The 17,383-nt window shown below is 39.8% G+C and overlaps 1 protein-coding gene across 2 annotated transcripts in view; it reads right to left on the reverse strand.

Annotated features, from left to right (window-relative positions):
- The window catches only part of TTC29 (tetratricopeptide repeat domain 29), a 226,277-nt gene that overhangs the window by 202,402 nt on the left and 6,492 nt on the right, over positions 1 to 17,383 (reverse strand). The window contains exon 1 of one of the 2 annotated variants that reach the window (XM_038136456.1): positions 9,099 to 9,271. The exons of the other annotated variant lie outside the window; for it this stretch is intronic. The gene's annotated coding sequence lies outside the window, so the exon portion shown is untranslated. Of the gene's footprint in view, positions 1 to 9,098; positions 9,272 to 17,383 lie in introns of those variants that run through there. 2 annotated transcript variants of the gene reach the window in all.

Here is a 17,383-nt window from a genome sequence, read left to right on the forward strand (position 1 = left end):
ACCTAATGCATGACACATGCCTATCTCAGCCCTTTGATAACTCAGCTCACATATCTTGGTCTCATTGAAGTTGGGAGACTGGTATTTATTTCTCTTTTCAGCTTGAATTTCAATTTTGGCACTCCTTTTTAGGAGTAAAAAAATAGAACACTTTTGCCTTTCCTCAATATCATCAGCTGATATGTTCAAAGGACAAAAGAGGATTGCATCAGTAGCTCATTTAAACAGAACAAACTGAATTTAAAAGGAAAAAATAGCCTTTGAAAGTACCATTTCTAGGTGGTTAGCAGAGCTACATGAGGAAAAGATCTGTTAACTCCAGCAAGAAGCAAAGAACCACAACCCAACCACAGAAAAACTTCATCAAGAGATCATTTTTCCTTCATCTTCTTCTGTAGGTATTCCTTTGTATTTTCCTCTTACATGAGAAGAGCAAGAATTGATTATTACCCTATTGGCCTGTTTTCTCTCTTTTTGTGTATCTCTACTGAACTAAGCTGTGAACATAAACTGCACTCAGGGGATATCTGCTTCAAGTGGATAGAAAATGTCATCAGTAAAACCTTTTTTTGAAAGCCAGTTTGGTTTATCCATTCCTAGAGGCAGTCTAGACTAACATAACAAGAGAATTTTCCTTTAAGCCCCAGGTGACAAGTACTGCTGTGACACCTGCCAGAGGCTTTCAGTGTTCACACATTTCCACATTCACCTGAGAGGCGGGATCATGACTTCTCTCACTGCACTTCTACTGGAGCCAGTGTTGCAAAGTTGTTTGTGTTTTCTCTCAAAAGCCATCTCACAGCTTCCATCAGGGACAGAATTAACCAGAACCCTTACAAGACAAGGGACAAGCTGTGGTGTTTAAGCCTGATGGGTAAGATGCTGTGTATCGTGGTAGTTTTCTTATTATGATGTTCTCTATTCTGACACAAGTATTTGTCTTGGACATTTGCTATTTCTCATTCTTTCCTCATCCTAAGGGTGGGACACACTTTCATGTGTCTTATACATGTTGTCTCTAGGCCTTATCACAATATAAACATCCAATGAGTGCAGCAAACGCTGCTAAAAGTAAGAAGTGTTACATAACTCATAGCTCTGAGTGTTCATATATCCCTTCCACCTACGTGGGCCTCTCACAATACTTTTTACTAAGAAAAGAAAACAAGCCTTGAGAGTTTGGATATCCTGAGTCGGTCTTTGAAACCTCTGTGTTTTACTTTTGGGGTAAATAACTCATTCTCCTTTTACTAGAAATGCTTGAAGGATGTCATGAGTGCTGCTGACCTGTTCATGATTTCAGACAACTGTGATTTTAATAATCAATCAACTATGTTTTATTGTGATTGGCTCCCCACTCACCACTACATGAATGTAGTCATTTAAAGAGGGATATCGGAAACCTCCAAGTTCAAAATATGCTAAGAAAAAATTCCACTAAACCCTGAAATTTGGGCAGTCCAAGGTTATGCTTCTGGTTTTCCAGGATTTCTGTGGTCCAATTAGATGCCATTAGTAACCTGACAACCTACCTGGTCATTAAGTGCACATGCAAATTTAGGATAATATTATATATGCAGTTGTGTGGACTCAAACTTCCAGAACTGTGTCCTTTAACCCACCTCACTGTAGCAAGCAGAATGATAGAAACCCAACACTGTGTTTGTGCAGTGGAGAACTGCTAGGAATTCTCATGGGTTACCCTATGAGTCAAGGCCACCATCTTACCAGGAACTCTGCCTGGGAAAACTGCAGTTCCACAATAACACTTCTACCATTGTTGATAGTTTCTTCTCGAGGAGCCAGGAAGTGAATCCCCTTTGGTATTGTTAAGATTTTCAAAACTTGTCCTTTCAAGCAGCTGGCTGTAAAGGGAAGGGAAATCAATTGGCCTTCTATAGTTGGCAGTCAAAATCAGTTGATAGCCTGTGAAAAGAAATACTTCCAGATTACATTTCACCCAGGAGTCAATTTTATTCCCTTTAATGTCCTTAAAATGCAAGGACGAATAACCACACTCCTCGTATTTTGTCTCTTATATGCAGGAGTGCTCTGCTGATCCCCCCTTAAGTGCAGCACTGCTTAAATCTGCAACTCACCGACTAACCTGGCCATTCTGGTTCTTGTTTAGAAGAATTTTTAAAGTTATAAATAAGACACTTGCAGAAAACAAGTTTTAGGCAAGTTTCAGAGCTCTTTGCACTGGTTAGTAGCTCTCTGGTTTGTGCTATGTCTAGCCTGTTAATCAAGGCCAACACAAGGGAAGTCTAGGTATGCAACTTCAGGAATTTATCTTCTAAGCACTGAGCCAAAACCGCCAGTCCTAATTTTCTTGATGCCAAAGAACTTCACAGAAGTCTACTGCTAGCATAATGCAAAGAGTACACCAAGATTTTTCCAGGTATTCTCACACAGAATAGTGAAAAGAACCCTCTTGTTCCCCATAATTTTGTTCAGAAAGCAACAACACAAACAGCCTTCTCAGGCGTGGAGAAAGGGGAAAAAAAATGAAACCCAACCATCCTCACCCTGAAATACCTATGGGCAATTCTGGCTGACATCAGACATCATCACGTACATACAAATCAGTCTGTCAGATTAGAAGTCCCCTCCTTAACCTCGTCCACATGGTTCCCATTTAGAGCAGCTACACTGCCCTTGCAGCATTAAGCAATGAGGAAAAAGCTTGTTTATGTTCAGAGTCAAAGCCACAGTCCCCACACTGACCATTTAACAACTGACTTATCTTTTGAATTTGAGCTGTTTTCCCTCTTTATGCCAGAACAGACCAGGCCAGTTTTCAGAGTGATGAAAACAATTTAAAATTAATCAGTCACACACAGGACCTTGAGGATTTAACTGCATGGTTTCCTTTAGGCACGCTGCCCTCCCCTTGGTGCTATTCACGCAGGTTAGATTAAACAGCAGACTCAGATTTTTCTTCCTGATATACATCAGTTAAACTTTTATATTCCAACATGCATTCATAACTTCTAGACTACAAATTACAGTTACAGGGTAAACCCTTCTGGAAGCACAGGGACTCATTTGACAGTAAGGACTGCTATATCTGTAAAGAAAGAGAGCCCAATGAGAGTTTTTCTTGATGTGACATTTTAATTCTGCTTGGTCTTTCCCTGTGAACATCAGCAAGAGCCTGCTCTGCCTAGTCTGTAGCTCCTCATTAGGTAGCAGAAGAGAGGAATAAAGGGGCACCATTGGCCCCATCCCCTAGAATACATAAAAAGAGTTTCTTCTGAAAGTATAAAGGAAAACCCTAAATGTGTTCCAAAATGAAAACAGCAAAGCAAAGCTGATGGAATCAACTTAACCAGTCAAAATCACCATTTGTTTTGTTAACTGGAAAAAAGCAAGTTATCATGTCTGAGCAATAGCAGCATACTCTGTAGGAGATGAGAACCAGCAGGGTGCTGAGCAGAGGGTTTATTAGCAGACATAGATCGTATCAATGTGATCGAGTGACTGCACTGAATAATTTGGTTTATTGCAAACATTCTCTTGGTATAATCTGGGTATCACATTCCTCATCTTGACACAGCTTTGAAGTTCAAGCCTAGCCAGATCAGATAAAGGATGCTGCTACCTTATCTCAAAAATAAACCCCCAAAACCCACCAAAAAACCCAACCCACCTGACATCCTAATTTAAAGCTGTTTTTAAACAGTTCATTTTTCTCTCTTAAGTATGCTCCTAAAGGCAGAAGAATGTTACTGAGTCTCATAAGTGAGAGACAGCAGCTGGAACATGGTTTACTAGTGGCACAGCCCAGTAAGAATACTTAAAGCTCCCAGCCTAACTTTAATCAAGGGAGTGTCCTTGTGAAGCTGTAAGACCTAACTCTCATGTCTGAGATAGGCAAATACTTCAAACGTTTCATTAAGACCTTATGAACTGCAGCACCTTGTCTACTAAGTTCAAAGTAAGTTTCAGTGATCTCACAGGAATGTTTGGGGTGTTTTTAAGGGAGATTTTTCCATGGAAAAGGATCTTTGTCAGTATAAAGTGGATAACTGTAAGACAGCAACATCTGTGCTGGGATGAGTAAGCAGTAGGAGGGACATACAAGAAACAGCCTCTAACATTAGCTGAGACATTATGTCTGAGAATTCTGACACCTTTTCCAGAGAAATATTTACCGTCTAGAGTGTTATAAGATCCATTTAAATACTTCATATCCTCATCCAAAAAAAAAAGCTGCATCTTTCCAAGCAAGGTAGAAGAAAGCACATCAATCTCAGTTTGCATTTACTCATAGACTTTTTGAAATAGAAATACTGGAAGTCCAGTGGGGATCACATTTTATGGCTGAATAAAGTCAGGAAAATATGCCCTCCAGAAACTGTGAAGTTACTTAGCATCTTTGAATCCTTAGAACATAACTAGACACTGGAATCTCCACAGCTAAGAGAAAAATCTGCTTTCAATTCAGTTTGATATTGTAAACTATTAGGAATGCCAAAAATCAGAGAAAAGGTCCCCAAGTCAATCACACAGCAAATTTTGCCCTGAAACTCTAAAGCTCATTATGAGGTTTCTGCCATGAACAAAACCATTGTATGCAAACTGCTCTCCTGTTCAGGACATTTTCTGATTTTTAAGATTTTATTCTTTCAGAAGAGATTATCTTTTCTTTATTGCTTTCATCTCAGAAGATATCTCTAAGATGTTGATAGGTAGGAGGCTGTACTCCATTCTTACTACCATAAAAGAGAAAGCCCCACAAACCTTCCTATGAATATTGATCTTGACTATGTGATTCTGTCATAATTATCCTCTGCTTTTGTTCCAGGTCTGTAGACCAAGTTCCACCTTTCCGTCCATCCTGCTTCTGAACATTCTCTGACCCTCTCATTCCTTACCTTAAGTCACTTTTTTTTTTTTTTTTTTTTTTTTTTTTTTTGCAGAGCTATGCCTGAGAGCCATGTCTCTGTGAATACAGGAAAGCAAAGAATTCATTTTGTTCTTTGCTTTGTTCTTTAAACAACCTCCTCAAAAATAGCTTAAGCAATATGATATCAATTATGGACAAGTAGGAACTGAGAGTGAATGTCAAGCTTTTAAAGACAGCAGTTTTACTCCCCAAAATGCTACATATTTTGCCAGGTGTTAGCTAACATATTATAGTAATAGGCAAACACACTCCGTGAAAACTGAGGAGTAGATAGTCTCTAGAGAAATACTATTGACTCAGAAACATGGGATGCAGATAAAAGCTCATATTTGTAAAACATCAAATCTAATACAAAAAAGCAAGGCAAAAAAATGCAAGCAAGCAAACAAAAAATCCACAGACTATATCTAACTTTTTCTCATCTATCATGAAGCTAATGAATGAATATTAAGGTATGCCTGAGGAAAGACATTGATAGAGAATCCTGACAGAATTGTTTTTTTGTGGATACCTGTACTCAATTTGGAGTTTTGGATATTTAAAGTGCATTGCATGAAAACACTTAGTTTGGCATAACTAGTTCCATTTAAGTCTGAACAGGAAGCAGAATCCAAATTTAGCTGCCAGCAAATGAAGTTCATTCTAGTCATGGAAGAAAGCCATTAGGGTGCATTAAAAAATTACCAGTGTGTTACTTCTACAGTTCACAGCTACATTTCAGAAGAAAAACCTTGTCTAAATTATTCCTGCTCCCATCTTGGGAAGAATTTTGCAGATTACATTAACTTGCTGCAACTTCACACAGTCTCATCCTGCCCCTAGAAGCTGCTTGCTAGGGCTCAGTACTGTGCTAACTTCATCCACAACATTTCTGGTTTGCTCAAAGCACAGACAGCTTCTTCCTCTGTCCCAGAAACAGCCTTGTTACCTCCCACCTCAGCACTTCAGTACTGTAAGAGTTTGAGTCAGTAGAAGTCTGTTTAACAGCAATGGAAATTCATGTTCTCATGTTATCTTGATGAAAAATATAATGGTTCTGTCTGGAGCTGTGAAGGTATAGAAAATTGGGAATGTCTGAGAAAAACAGATCTAAGCAGGCTGGAAGGCAAAATATGTTGCAGGTTCTGTTTTTCAGCTATGTATGCACAAAAAATGCTCAGAGCCTTGTTATGGTTTTGGAGCCCTGGTAAAAAAATGAAACATCTACTCATGTTCAGATTTTCAGTCTCCTACACTTTTACCCTTTTTTTTCTTTCTTTTTTTTAATTAGGAGGAATAAATAAGATCCTTACAAGACAGAATCCTCCACAAGACAGAAATGGGAAGTGGGACAAAAAGTCTGTTGGCTTCTTGGTGAGTCTCAGCAACACTAAACAGCAAGTGGCACCCTTTTACATTCAAGTTAATAAGCCATGCCAAGCACAGCATGTTTCCTAGGGAGGGAGAGTGCCTTCCTTCCCCCTGTAGACAGGCATCATCAAGGCTTCATGACCAACAGGCAACTTTCAACACAAGACACATTCCCACCCACTCATATGGCTGATATTTGTCCAGTGGCTGTGCTGATAATGGTCTAATTTTCCAGTGTACAATGGTTGGTTAGCAATAAAACACACTAAGTAAACATCACATTACAGCTGATAAATCTGCAGTTGTAGGCTTGGAGAACCATCCAAGTTTCAATCCTTCATAGATTTTTGGGTGTCTCCAAAGAACAGTCCTTTTAGATATAGATTTGATTTTATTTCAAATCCTTTATAATCATGAATACAAGCCAGTGCACAGGAGCAGAGATGAAAATTCCCTCTCTTCCATATAATTATGATTACTGGTTTAAGGAACATATCCTAACATGAAGGTTAATTTCATGTGATCATTTTCTGAGGCCTGCTGCAGTGATGAGTTGCTACAGAAAGCAAGTTCTTGACTCATGCTTGCTATGGAACCTTTCTGTGGTGAATATTGTCACAAGGATGCATCTACACTAGGAAAAAAACCAACTGTGCTCCTGCTCATCCCAAGCCTCAGACACCTTGTATTCTATCTCTTGTCTTCAGGGCTCTCTCAGAGATCATCTTTCTGATACTTGCATAACAGGGATTGACTAACAAATTTTGAGAGATTTCTATGGGACAGGAAGCCTCCAATTTTTCTACTTGTTCTGCAGTTCTCACTTCTGTATCCCGCTGGGTACATTCATAGTGCAAACATAATCCTCCAGGCTAGGTGACAGAAGCAATAGGGAGAGTTTATATCAACAATGTTTACCTGTCTGTAGTACAGATGTGTCTGTGTGAGCCCTGAAAAAGGTAAGCTCGTATTTCTTTCCATGGTCTAGAATTCACACATATTCATCCTTAGACAATAAGCATTTTTCACTCGATTCACATCTGTTTAACATGTGGCTTTACAAGCATCGATGCCAGGGACAGTCTGAGAGCAGGAAGGAGAGCTGGGAACCAGATGGACCCAAGTACTTTATAAGCCACTCTTGCCTTGAAACAAATGTATTTGAGTTGAGGCCAACTTCAATGAGACATTTCCTAGCCAGCAATATCAGCTGGAGCTGCTCTTGCCCTGTCCATCCCTCTTTCTCCCCTTCCCAGCTGTCTTCCAAAACTGACGATCATTGTCTCTGTCAAAACTGGGTCTCTTTAGGGTGGGCATTTTATCAGCTGGTTTGGAGAGCTGATCTGGCTCAGTAAAAATATATAACATCTCCTCCTTTCCACTCCCCCATAAATCTTGCTTTAAAATGAATTCTCTTCCCTGACTTGGTTCACAGCACAGCCACACTGGCAGAACTGACAGGATTATAGAAAGATAGCAAAAACAATCAGCTTGACAATAGCTGTTGCCCCTCAAGTTGATTGCTTTAATTCCAGAATGGCATAGTCAAAACCTTGTCTTTTTCCTCAATTGCTCAGTTCTTCCACATAGCTCTGGGAAAAAAAAAAAATCTTAGTACTCCAGTCTACAACTATTTCCTCACTCTCATAAACCCAGAATAAACCTACTCTAGAGGTTTCATTTCAGTGAAAACTAGTACACAATTATTAGGTAAAAATGGTTCATTTTTGTGCCATGGGAAGACACTTTATCAGGAGTCACTAAAGACTGATAAAAATCATGGAACTTGTCCCTCCTTCCATTCCATTTTATCAATATCTGTGGATATTGCTAATGCTTCAGCTGCATGCTAGAACTTTTGAGTCCAGTCAAATATACTCCAAATATGATTTGGGACATTTGAGCAGGTCCTGAGGTACGTGCAATGTAAGACGCTCACATCTGAGCTGGTCACACTGATTCCTTCCAGAGTCAACAGAAGGAGCAGGCAGTGCTAAGGTGGGGTCCCAACCCGTTCCAAAACAATACCCAGCCCATACTAACAAGCTTATCCTGCTCACAGCACTGATGCTCATAGAACTTGCCCATCCAGAGGACCTCAGGGGCAGGCCATGGGCAGACAATAACAAGATGTTGGGATTTTACTCTTCATATTCAGAGTAAAGGTGGCAAAGAGTGATCTTATAGAACAGAACTTGATAATGGTGTTTGGCCAGGTCCCCACTATTCGCCTGTCCATCTCATTCCACTCATTTTTATCTCTCCAATTCCTTTCCAATCCCCTTCTTCGCTCCTGCAGAGCAACCCAACTTTCCTTGTCAAGCCAGATACCAGAAGCTTTGCTAATGGCTTTCTCAGAGCACACAGTCTTACCAATTCCTGTCATTAAATACTGAATATACATGTAGGTTCCCTTTTTTTTTTTTTTTTTCCTTCATCAAAAAACAACAGACATTTTGCAACTTAATTTCAATTTAGCTTCTCCTGCCCTGGCTTTAACAGCCTGAGGATACCAAATCATACTGAGAAACACTGAAACAATGTTGTATTCTCTCTCTGGCAGTGCTGTGTACATTGGGATACAATACAGGGATAATCATTAAAGAATAAAAGTTTCCCATTGCCCCTATATTTCCTTTCATTGCCCTTGTATTCCCCCCCTTTTCCTGTTCTTTGCCCCTTCTGATATTTCCCTTTAAAAGGGTGGTTTTTCCTGCCAGGACCATCAATCCTGCCCCAAGACGTTCAGTCCACGTCTCAATTTGCCACATTTCTTTCCCAGCCATTTCCTCTCCAGCACACCCACAACAACCCACACTTCTGCCTTTGGCCTTACACTGCCTCCTCTCCATTGCATTTTTTCTCTTCTTCTTTGGCAATGTTTCCTTTTTTCCATTTCAAGAGAGAGGGCAAATGAGCAGTGACCTCTGTAGCTGGCACCAGGACCTCTCCTGTGGCTAGAGAGGAGCCAGCCCCTGCAGGAGAGGCAGCCAAGTCCCTTTCCCAGGAGAGGACTGTCACCTCCCCACAGCAGTTCCTGTCTGCTGAGAAGCAGAACAGAGTCAAGTCAAATTTAGATATTGATTAATCCTCTGTTTTTCTATTTTCTTCTATGGCCTAAATTCTCTCAGGAGAATGTGGTAGCTATAATAGAGGGAGCTTTATCCACATTTTTATCCCTAAGTACAAACTACTTCTAGAAGAAAGACATCAGATTTTTATTTTCTTTAAACTGTAATTTTAAAAATTTTAAGTGCCTGGGTTCCAGCAGAGATGTGTTAGAAGTACCACAATAGTACAGATGGGAAGTTAATTTCTTGAAAATAGAATTTGCAGGATATGCTGCTTTCAGAGAACAGGGGTTCAAATAGACACAGTTCTGCTTTTCAGCTAGCTTGCCTTTATGCTATCTATAAACCCAGGAAAAGCAGGAAGCACCCTAAATATATATTTATATGTAATGGGATACTTTTTTCTTGTAACGAAGTTTCAATATTAAAATTGAAAGGGCCAAGTGTGACTTGCATAGGTTTTTCTTAAACTATTTGTGAAAACCCTGTCACAGTCCTGCACTTACTCCACTGCCCTGAGCAGCATTTGCATCTGAAGCACTCGGGCTGGCTGTTCAGGGGCCTTGCAGGGCCTCAGTACCTGCCCCATTTACATTGTCTGCGGCTTTAGAAAGACCAAATTCAGCATGGCACGAAAGGAAAGGGAGATGCCGAACTCCTTGGGTGTCCAAGTTTGCTAATGCTAAAAAAAAAAAGGACATAAAGTAGTCATACATTAGTTGCACTTTTGGTTTTGCATTCAGAGTGTGTATCACACACAGGGAACCAGTTCTGTTACAACCCTAATCAAGTCCAAATTAATTTTTTAAGTAGGAAACAATGACCATCTTTCAAATCTCCAGGCTCTCCACAGGTTTGGTTTTGGTTTTACCATGCTGCAGGATCTTGTTTCAAGGTCATTTTGGCTTCGCCAAGTGGAAACGGGTCACAGTGACAGGCAGTGCTAGAGCAGTCCATCTGCATACACACTAATTCTAGTTATTTCTGCATTATTCCAGCACTGTTTTGCCTCTTTCACTGCAGAGTGTCATAACAAAACTGATTAGCGCACAATAAATTCAGCAGCTATCAGGCCAAACAACTGTGAGGGCTCTGCTTGGCAGGCACTTGTCCAAAATTGCTGTTGGTCGATAGACGCAGGAATGCCCCTTCTATCCCAGGGAAGGAGAGCGATGAAAGGCACGTCTAAAGTGGCCGGTGCTGGCTCCCTGCCCCAGGAATGCCACACTTCCCCTCTCTGGGACTGTGATAAGCCCAGCTATGTTTAGCAGCTCTGGCTAGCAGGCTGTAGATGGGAGCAGCCAGAGCTGCTGTCTGACACACCGGGTGTCCTGTCAGCACAAAGTGCTTTAACCTTCAGCTGGTCTTACACATCCTCCAAATGCTACAGACACACACAAATCTGGGCGGTGAGGTGGGTCAAAAATCACTGTGAATCAAACAAGGAGTTTGTTTGGGAGAGTTGAGACATATAGATCTCACTGCAGTACTTTGGTAATGAGAAATCAAGTCTGAGCTCTTGCTGCTGTTGCTGTTAAATCCTGTGGACTCACAGCTTCCAGTTGTGGGAAACAAACTTTCTCAGAACAGGGAACCCTGAAAACCAAACTTAAAAGACAAAACAAGAAAAACACAGTTTTTCTCTTCAACAAAGATGTCCTAGAAGAGTAAATTTTGCACTAATAGTCACAAAAGCAAAGCCATTTGAAACAAAAGAGCCCTGAGATATCCAAAACACATTTTCTTTAAAGCTGGATGCTCTGACACATCAGCACAACTGGGACATTATATGAAAGTCCAGGATGATTCACACTCAGAAACGTTCATACCTCTACATGTGTTAGCTGTTGACATCATGTTATCAAGGTCAATAACTCAAATTTTAAAAAAATACACACACACATTTATATATATCTCCACAGCAGGAATTAGGATAGAACTGCAGTTGTTTTTTCAGTTTATTTCTTTGGTTAGAAGAACTCCAGTTTTTAAAAATTAATTTAAATAAAATCCTATTTTTATGACCTACATTAATTTTCAGAGTGCTGATACTCATAGAGATTATATTTTTAAAATTTGAAATAAACCCTATTAAATTAAATAAATTTTAGTAGAGGCTGAACAAGTATGAAGTGGTCTGGAAACTCTTTCCTCCAGATACTTTTTCCAAAACTTTGGAAAAAGAAAAAAGAAAACTGAAAAATTTTCTTTGCAACTATCATCTTCTAAATATTGGGAAGCATAAAGAAACCTAAGAACTTGGGAATTTCATCTGAGGGAGAGAATAAGCAAAGAGACAATAAACCTTTAGCTTTCTAATTTATCATTCTTTCTGTGGTAGAAAAAACAGAATACAGTGCCAATTAAGTTGATTGCCACTGGCATATAAATTAGAAATTTTAATATTAAAAGTAAAATCCAGAATAAATTCAACAGTGTATTTAGGGCTGCTCAGAGGAAATCAAAGATTTAAAACTGAATCATAACTGGGAGAGAAGATGCAGGTGTAGATTAAGATGGTCTCAAATATCATTTATCCTCCATTAAATTTTAAGAAAAGGATGCCCACAAAGTTAGCAGAAGGGCTCCCAACCAGGTGTCAGAAGACAACTGATAAATATTATGGGGGAAATCTTGATGCAAGAGGGCGTGTCCTAAGCATTTCTTCAGCAAGATGGAGAAAATGTCACAAAGAAAAGCAGACTTGAATTTTTGTGACAGCAAAGTTACACCTTTGGGACTTTACCCAAGAAGATGACAGAGCCATGGCAGGTGAAAATCCAACCTCCCAGGCAAGCCAGTAAGGCCAATGTGGGATATACAAGGGGTATTTATAGCGGAAGGCTGTGGAATTCAGCAAGAGAGGCACAGAACTAAAACCAGCAGCAAGGCAGACAAATGCACAGCCTTTCCCTCATCCACCAGACAGCTGACCTGGTCATAATAGGAGATCAGGTTGGTTAAGCAGGACCTGCCTTGTCTAAACCCAGGTTGGGGTCTGACCCCTTGGTTGTCCTGTTAATCTGTTCCATAGCCTTCCCTAGCACTGAGGTCAGGCTGACAAGCCTATAGTCCTCTGGATTCTCCTTCCAGCCTTTCTTATGGCTGGGTGGCATATTGGCCAACCTCCAGTTGTCCTCAACCTCCCTGGTGAGCCAGGACTAATGACAAATGATGGAATGGCTTGGTGACCCCTCCCACCAGCTTTCTCAATATTCCTGGACGAATTCCATCCAGCCCCATAGACTTGTGAGTGTCCAAGTATCAGCAAATCACTGACTAATTCCTCCTGGATTGCAGGGGATCTATTATGACCCTGTCCCCATCTATCAGCTCCTCTCAGGATAGCCATTCTTTCTGTTAAAGACTGAGGGAAAGAAGGCATCAAGTACATGAGCTTTTCCTTCACCCTTGGTGACAATGTTCCCCTCCACCTCTAAAATAGGATGGATATTTTCCTTGCCCCTCCTTTTGCTGTATTTATAAAAACACTTACTAGATTTCACTGTGACAGCCAGATGGATGCCTTCTGATTCTCTTTCTACATGACCTAACAACATCCTTACTCCTGAGTTGCCTGCCCCTTCTTCCAAAGGTTGTAAACCTGTTTTAACCCTGTTAAGCCAGGCTGGTCTTCTTCCTCACCAGCTCCTCTTTCAGCACATAGGGATGTCCTGCTTCTGCACCTTTAGGATTTCTTTCCTAAAGTGTGTCCAGCCTTATGTAATTAAGGACTGCTTCCCAAGCAACCCTCCAAACCAGTGCCCTAAACAGGCCAAAGTCCATCCTCTGGAAGTCCAAGACAGATGTTTTGTTGACCTCCCTCCTTACTTCACAGAGTCAAAAACTCTATGCTTTCATGGTTTTGAGGTTGGAAGATGTTCAACACAGAACTAAATAAAGTGTAAGGATGCATGGCAGCCACTCCCAAATCTACGGTTTGCACAGGGAAGGCTTTGCATCTTGGAACAGTAATGGAACTGCTGTTCAGGATTTCCAGAAGTCCCAGGCAGAGGAAAGGTTTGGGTTGTGCTCCTATGCAGCTACAAAAAAGATGCTTCTGGAGCAAAGCATCTGGCAGTGACAGAAACTACCAGGATAGAGAGAGACACATTTGAAACACACCATGTTTGTGAAGACCATTTTATTAACAACTTAAGTGTTATTTGACAAGCTCCCCCAGTCTCCATCAGTGTGTTAGCCTCAAAAATATTTCCACTATTATTTTAAAATAAATGCAAGCTCTGTAAATGCAAGCTCTGTATTCTGACACACAGAATTTGCCAGGGGTGCTTTAGCAAAGAAACACAATGTTATTGCATGACAAATTAATAAACAATAGGGAAAAAAAAAACAAACCAAAGCTAAGGGGCACTGCAGAGCCAAATGTGTTGATCCATTTCTTCTTTAACTGCAGTTTTTGGATTTTTGCCACTGTAACTGAGGAGAACCAGAACTCAGCCATTTGATTTCTGAACAATCTACCTTAAGATTACCATCGTTCCCTTCTCAATTCCAGTGCAGATGATAAACATCTCTCAAATCAGCACTAGATGCTTCTCTTAAATCATACAAAAATTAAATTCTTGCAAGGAGTATGCTTTCCCCCAAAAACACTGAATTTACTTAGTTTATTTCGTCCTTCTCTTTCCTCTTAATCTTTTTCTTTCATGCTCCAAAACCAACAGGCTGACTTGTCCCCATGGGCTATTGATGGCATTAAAGTGGACTGTTCAGCAGCTGTGCCCTAATGCCCACCCTATCGATTGGTTTCTCACATGGCTCTTAATAGGTTTATTGATATTTTGGATTCATTTTGTCCTGATTTTTGCCAATCTTCACATTTTCACAGTCAGGTTCCATTTTGCTTGAGGAATGGATGCAATTAGCCCAGCTCTCAAAAGGCACATTCTTTCACTAATGATTTATTCAGTGGGTTTATCAACCCATTTCTTTGCCTTTTCTAGTGTTTCTTTGTTTTGAGGCTTTTTGGCTCTCATTTTGTTTTGGTTCATGTATTTAGGTAGGATCTGTGTATTATCTGCTGTTTTCTGAATGCAAACTATCTCCAAATCAATTCTAAATCTTTTTGTGGACCCCAGTCTGCCATTATTGTCTGACCACATTTTAAAACTATTCTTATATTTGTAGTATAATTTCAAATTGGTAAATTCGTAAATTTGAAATTTCAAATTCAAATTTGTAAATTTGAAATCCTTTGCTGGCATTAACTGGCATAGGATGAATGTGGTTGCAAGGTAGAAGTGCTTTACTTCAGAAAAAGATTTGATTCTTTGCCTCTAGGAAGAAAGGCTAGTAAACAAATACATTTAAGTCTGAACTGTTACTCATTTGAGTCTTACTGAAGAGTAGAAAATAGATCCAATGAAAATATTTGTCCCTAAGATTTCAGAAACTATGGAAATTGTGCAGCTTCTGGAACCTCTTCAGAAGACAGAGTACTAAGTGGGTTTACTGACTGCTGACAAATATTATGCCACTAAATGTTTCAAAGTTTCTCATATACTGATTAATTAATTTGATTTTGTGTAATTTAACGATTGAGATGGTGTTGTATTTGGCCTGCTTTGAAAGAATTAAGTTGTTTTCTCTATATAAGAATCAATCTCATTTATAAGACTTATTTTCAGTTATTTTTATGCTCTTTTTTTCCAGGATGCTCCTTCATGTACTATATTGCTTTACATTTTTCATATAACTTTGCTGTTTAGTTTTATGAGGTTATACCTACTGTTCATTTACAAATCCATGGTGACTGGGTGCCTCGCAATATCAATGATTTTAAACCCGTAGGAATGTCACTTATAGATTAAAGCAAAACAAAACCAACTGTACCCTTCTACTATATTAAATGCAGAGGAAAGGATATGTTACTTTAAATCCTCCCAGGGAACTGAGGAAACCACAGCAGTGCACTACCAATGTGTAACCAAGATAGAAGAAGAATTTTGTCATGTTCTTAACACAATTTGTAATCAAATCTCATGGACAAATGATAACCTGCCTCACTGTGGGCTTTGTGATTCCCATGGAACTTCATAGACAGGTTAATTGTAAAAAAGGAAGCCTTATTTTCTCACAGAAGAACAAAATAAATCTCAGTGTGACTTTTGTAACTCTGAATACAGTTGAGGAAAATCCCCCATGAAGTTAATGGAAATTTAACTTCCAACTTGGTCAGTTTTTCACCCCAGTATCTGCAAAATTTAAGGGTTGGAGGAAGAACCAAGAATTTTGGAGTTAAAAATAATCTTGAAGAAACGAAAGGCTTCATAATTTACACCATAAAGTCATTAAACACATTTTTAAAAGCCCTATATTTAAACAAACTGATAAAACATGGAAAGCATCAGCCTTTAGAACATCACACAGGGGTTTTTGCTTGAAAATAACAGTTTAAAACTGCCTATGTGCTCATAGCAGGGATTAATGCTGGGATGCCTCTTATGTTAGGCTAGGCCACAAAAAACAAAACAGAGATTTAGTAATGTCAACATTTTTATGTGAGAGCTTTTGTTTGTTTTTGTTTCTATATATTAAATCTTACAGATTTTACCAATATGACTTCATTTCATTTCAAGTAAGTGTTTATACCCATAATCCCATTATTTCACTATCATGCTCTGAGTTTCAATTACCAACCTTCATCTGCTTTAAAAGTAAACAAATTCTTCACCATAGGCACTGGTCAGCAACATCTGGCATAATTAAACCCTAATTGTAAGTGAGGACTCTGGACTCTCCTTCCACACAAACTTAAATGCATTTGAGAAAGTAACATTTTTCAGGTGTTTCTCAAACAATAGGACCTTAATACAATTCCTTTGAAGTAACGTATATGTTTCTGGAAAATAGGCCCCTCTGTAAGTTATACTTACACATTGAGTTGCCTCGATTTTTAGCTGAGTTGGAACCAAGGCTGTGTCTGCCTTTGGTTTACACAGGAGGATTAGAACAGGAGGATAAATGAGGGGCTCTTGGCTGGCTGAGGATTATAGAAATAACAGAAAGACCTCATAAAACCAGATAGCATCCTGCTTCAGATTTGCAGCTCCAAAAAGCTAAAGTTTGGCAGGCACACACTGTGGTTAAAGCTTCCTTATTTGGAAGAAAAGAGCAGTAATACTAAAAAGGTTGAGAGAGAAGCAGTGTTCTCTGAGAAGACTTAAATTCAGATAAGCTAAAGCAGGCATATATTAACTGGGCAAGCATCAGACTGATGGTCTGATAACCAATGGAAGAGTTTGGAGTTTGGCTCTCTGAAATGTGTTTCCAGTCAATTTTTATTAGACAGCAATATTTAATATCTGAATACAGAGTGTTCCAGCTTCCTTTCCCTTTGAAGCCTGGAGCGCTATGGCTGCTCAAAGCAGGGAATCAGAGAACCTCCGGCTGCCTTTGGTCAGCAGCATCTCCCTCAGAAGCCAGGAAGAAGGCAGTGCCAGATGCTGGTTAATAAGCAGATACATTTTCCTGGAAAGCTCCAGGCTGCAAAACACACCAAATTGCCAACAAAAAGGGTCAGTGTTCAGTGTGTGCCATGCTGGAAAACTACCTGCTATGGGCAAGGTTGGAAGGGAGGTCACCTAGTCCAACCTCCCTGCTCAAGCAGGCTTCCCTAGAGCACTTTACTCAGGATTGTGTCCAGATGGCTTTTGAAGATCTTCAGAGAAAGAGAATATTGACATTTAGTAAAATCAGGTCCTCCAAGAAACTATGGGATTAAAAAGAGCCTCTAAATAGTCGTCTGGCCTGTTTCTTTGACACAAGTACCCCATATGGAACAACAGGTACACCTATGTCTTTCCTGACCAAGAGTTGCTTAATTTGTTCTCAGAAGCCCTTGCCATGGCAGACAGTTTGCAGGGCTCCAGTGAGTCAACTTCCTGTTAGGTTTCCTAAAGCCTAATCCAGGCTGTCTTTGTGGCAGTTTCAGCTCACAGAATTTACTGTACTCCTACCCCACCCAAACGTGGGGGAAAGTCACCATCTGTGATTGCAGTGGCCTTTTGTTAGACAATGACTAAGT

The sequence above is a fragment of the Motacilla alba genome, chromosome 4 (assembly GCF_015832195.1).
Source record: "Motacilla alba alba isolate MOTALB_02 chromosome 4, Motacilla_alba_V1.0_pri, whole genome shotgun sequence".
In the NCBI taxonomy this organism is placed as follows: Eukaryota; Metazoa; Chordata; class Aves; order Passeriformes; family Motacillidae; genus Motacilla; species Motacilla alba.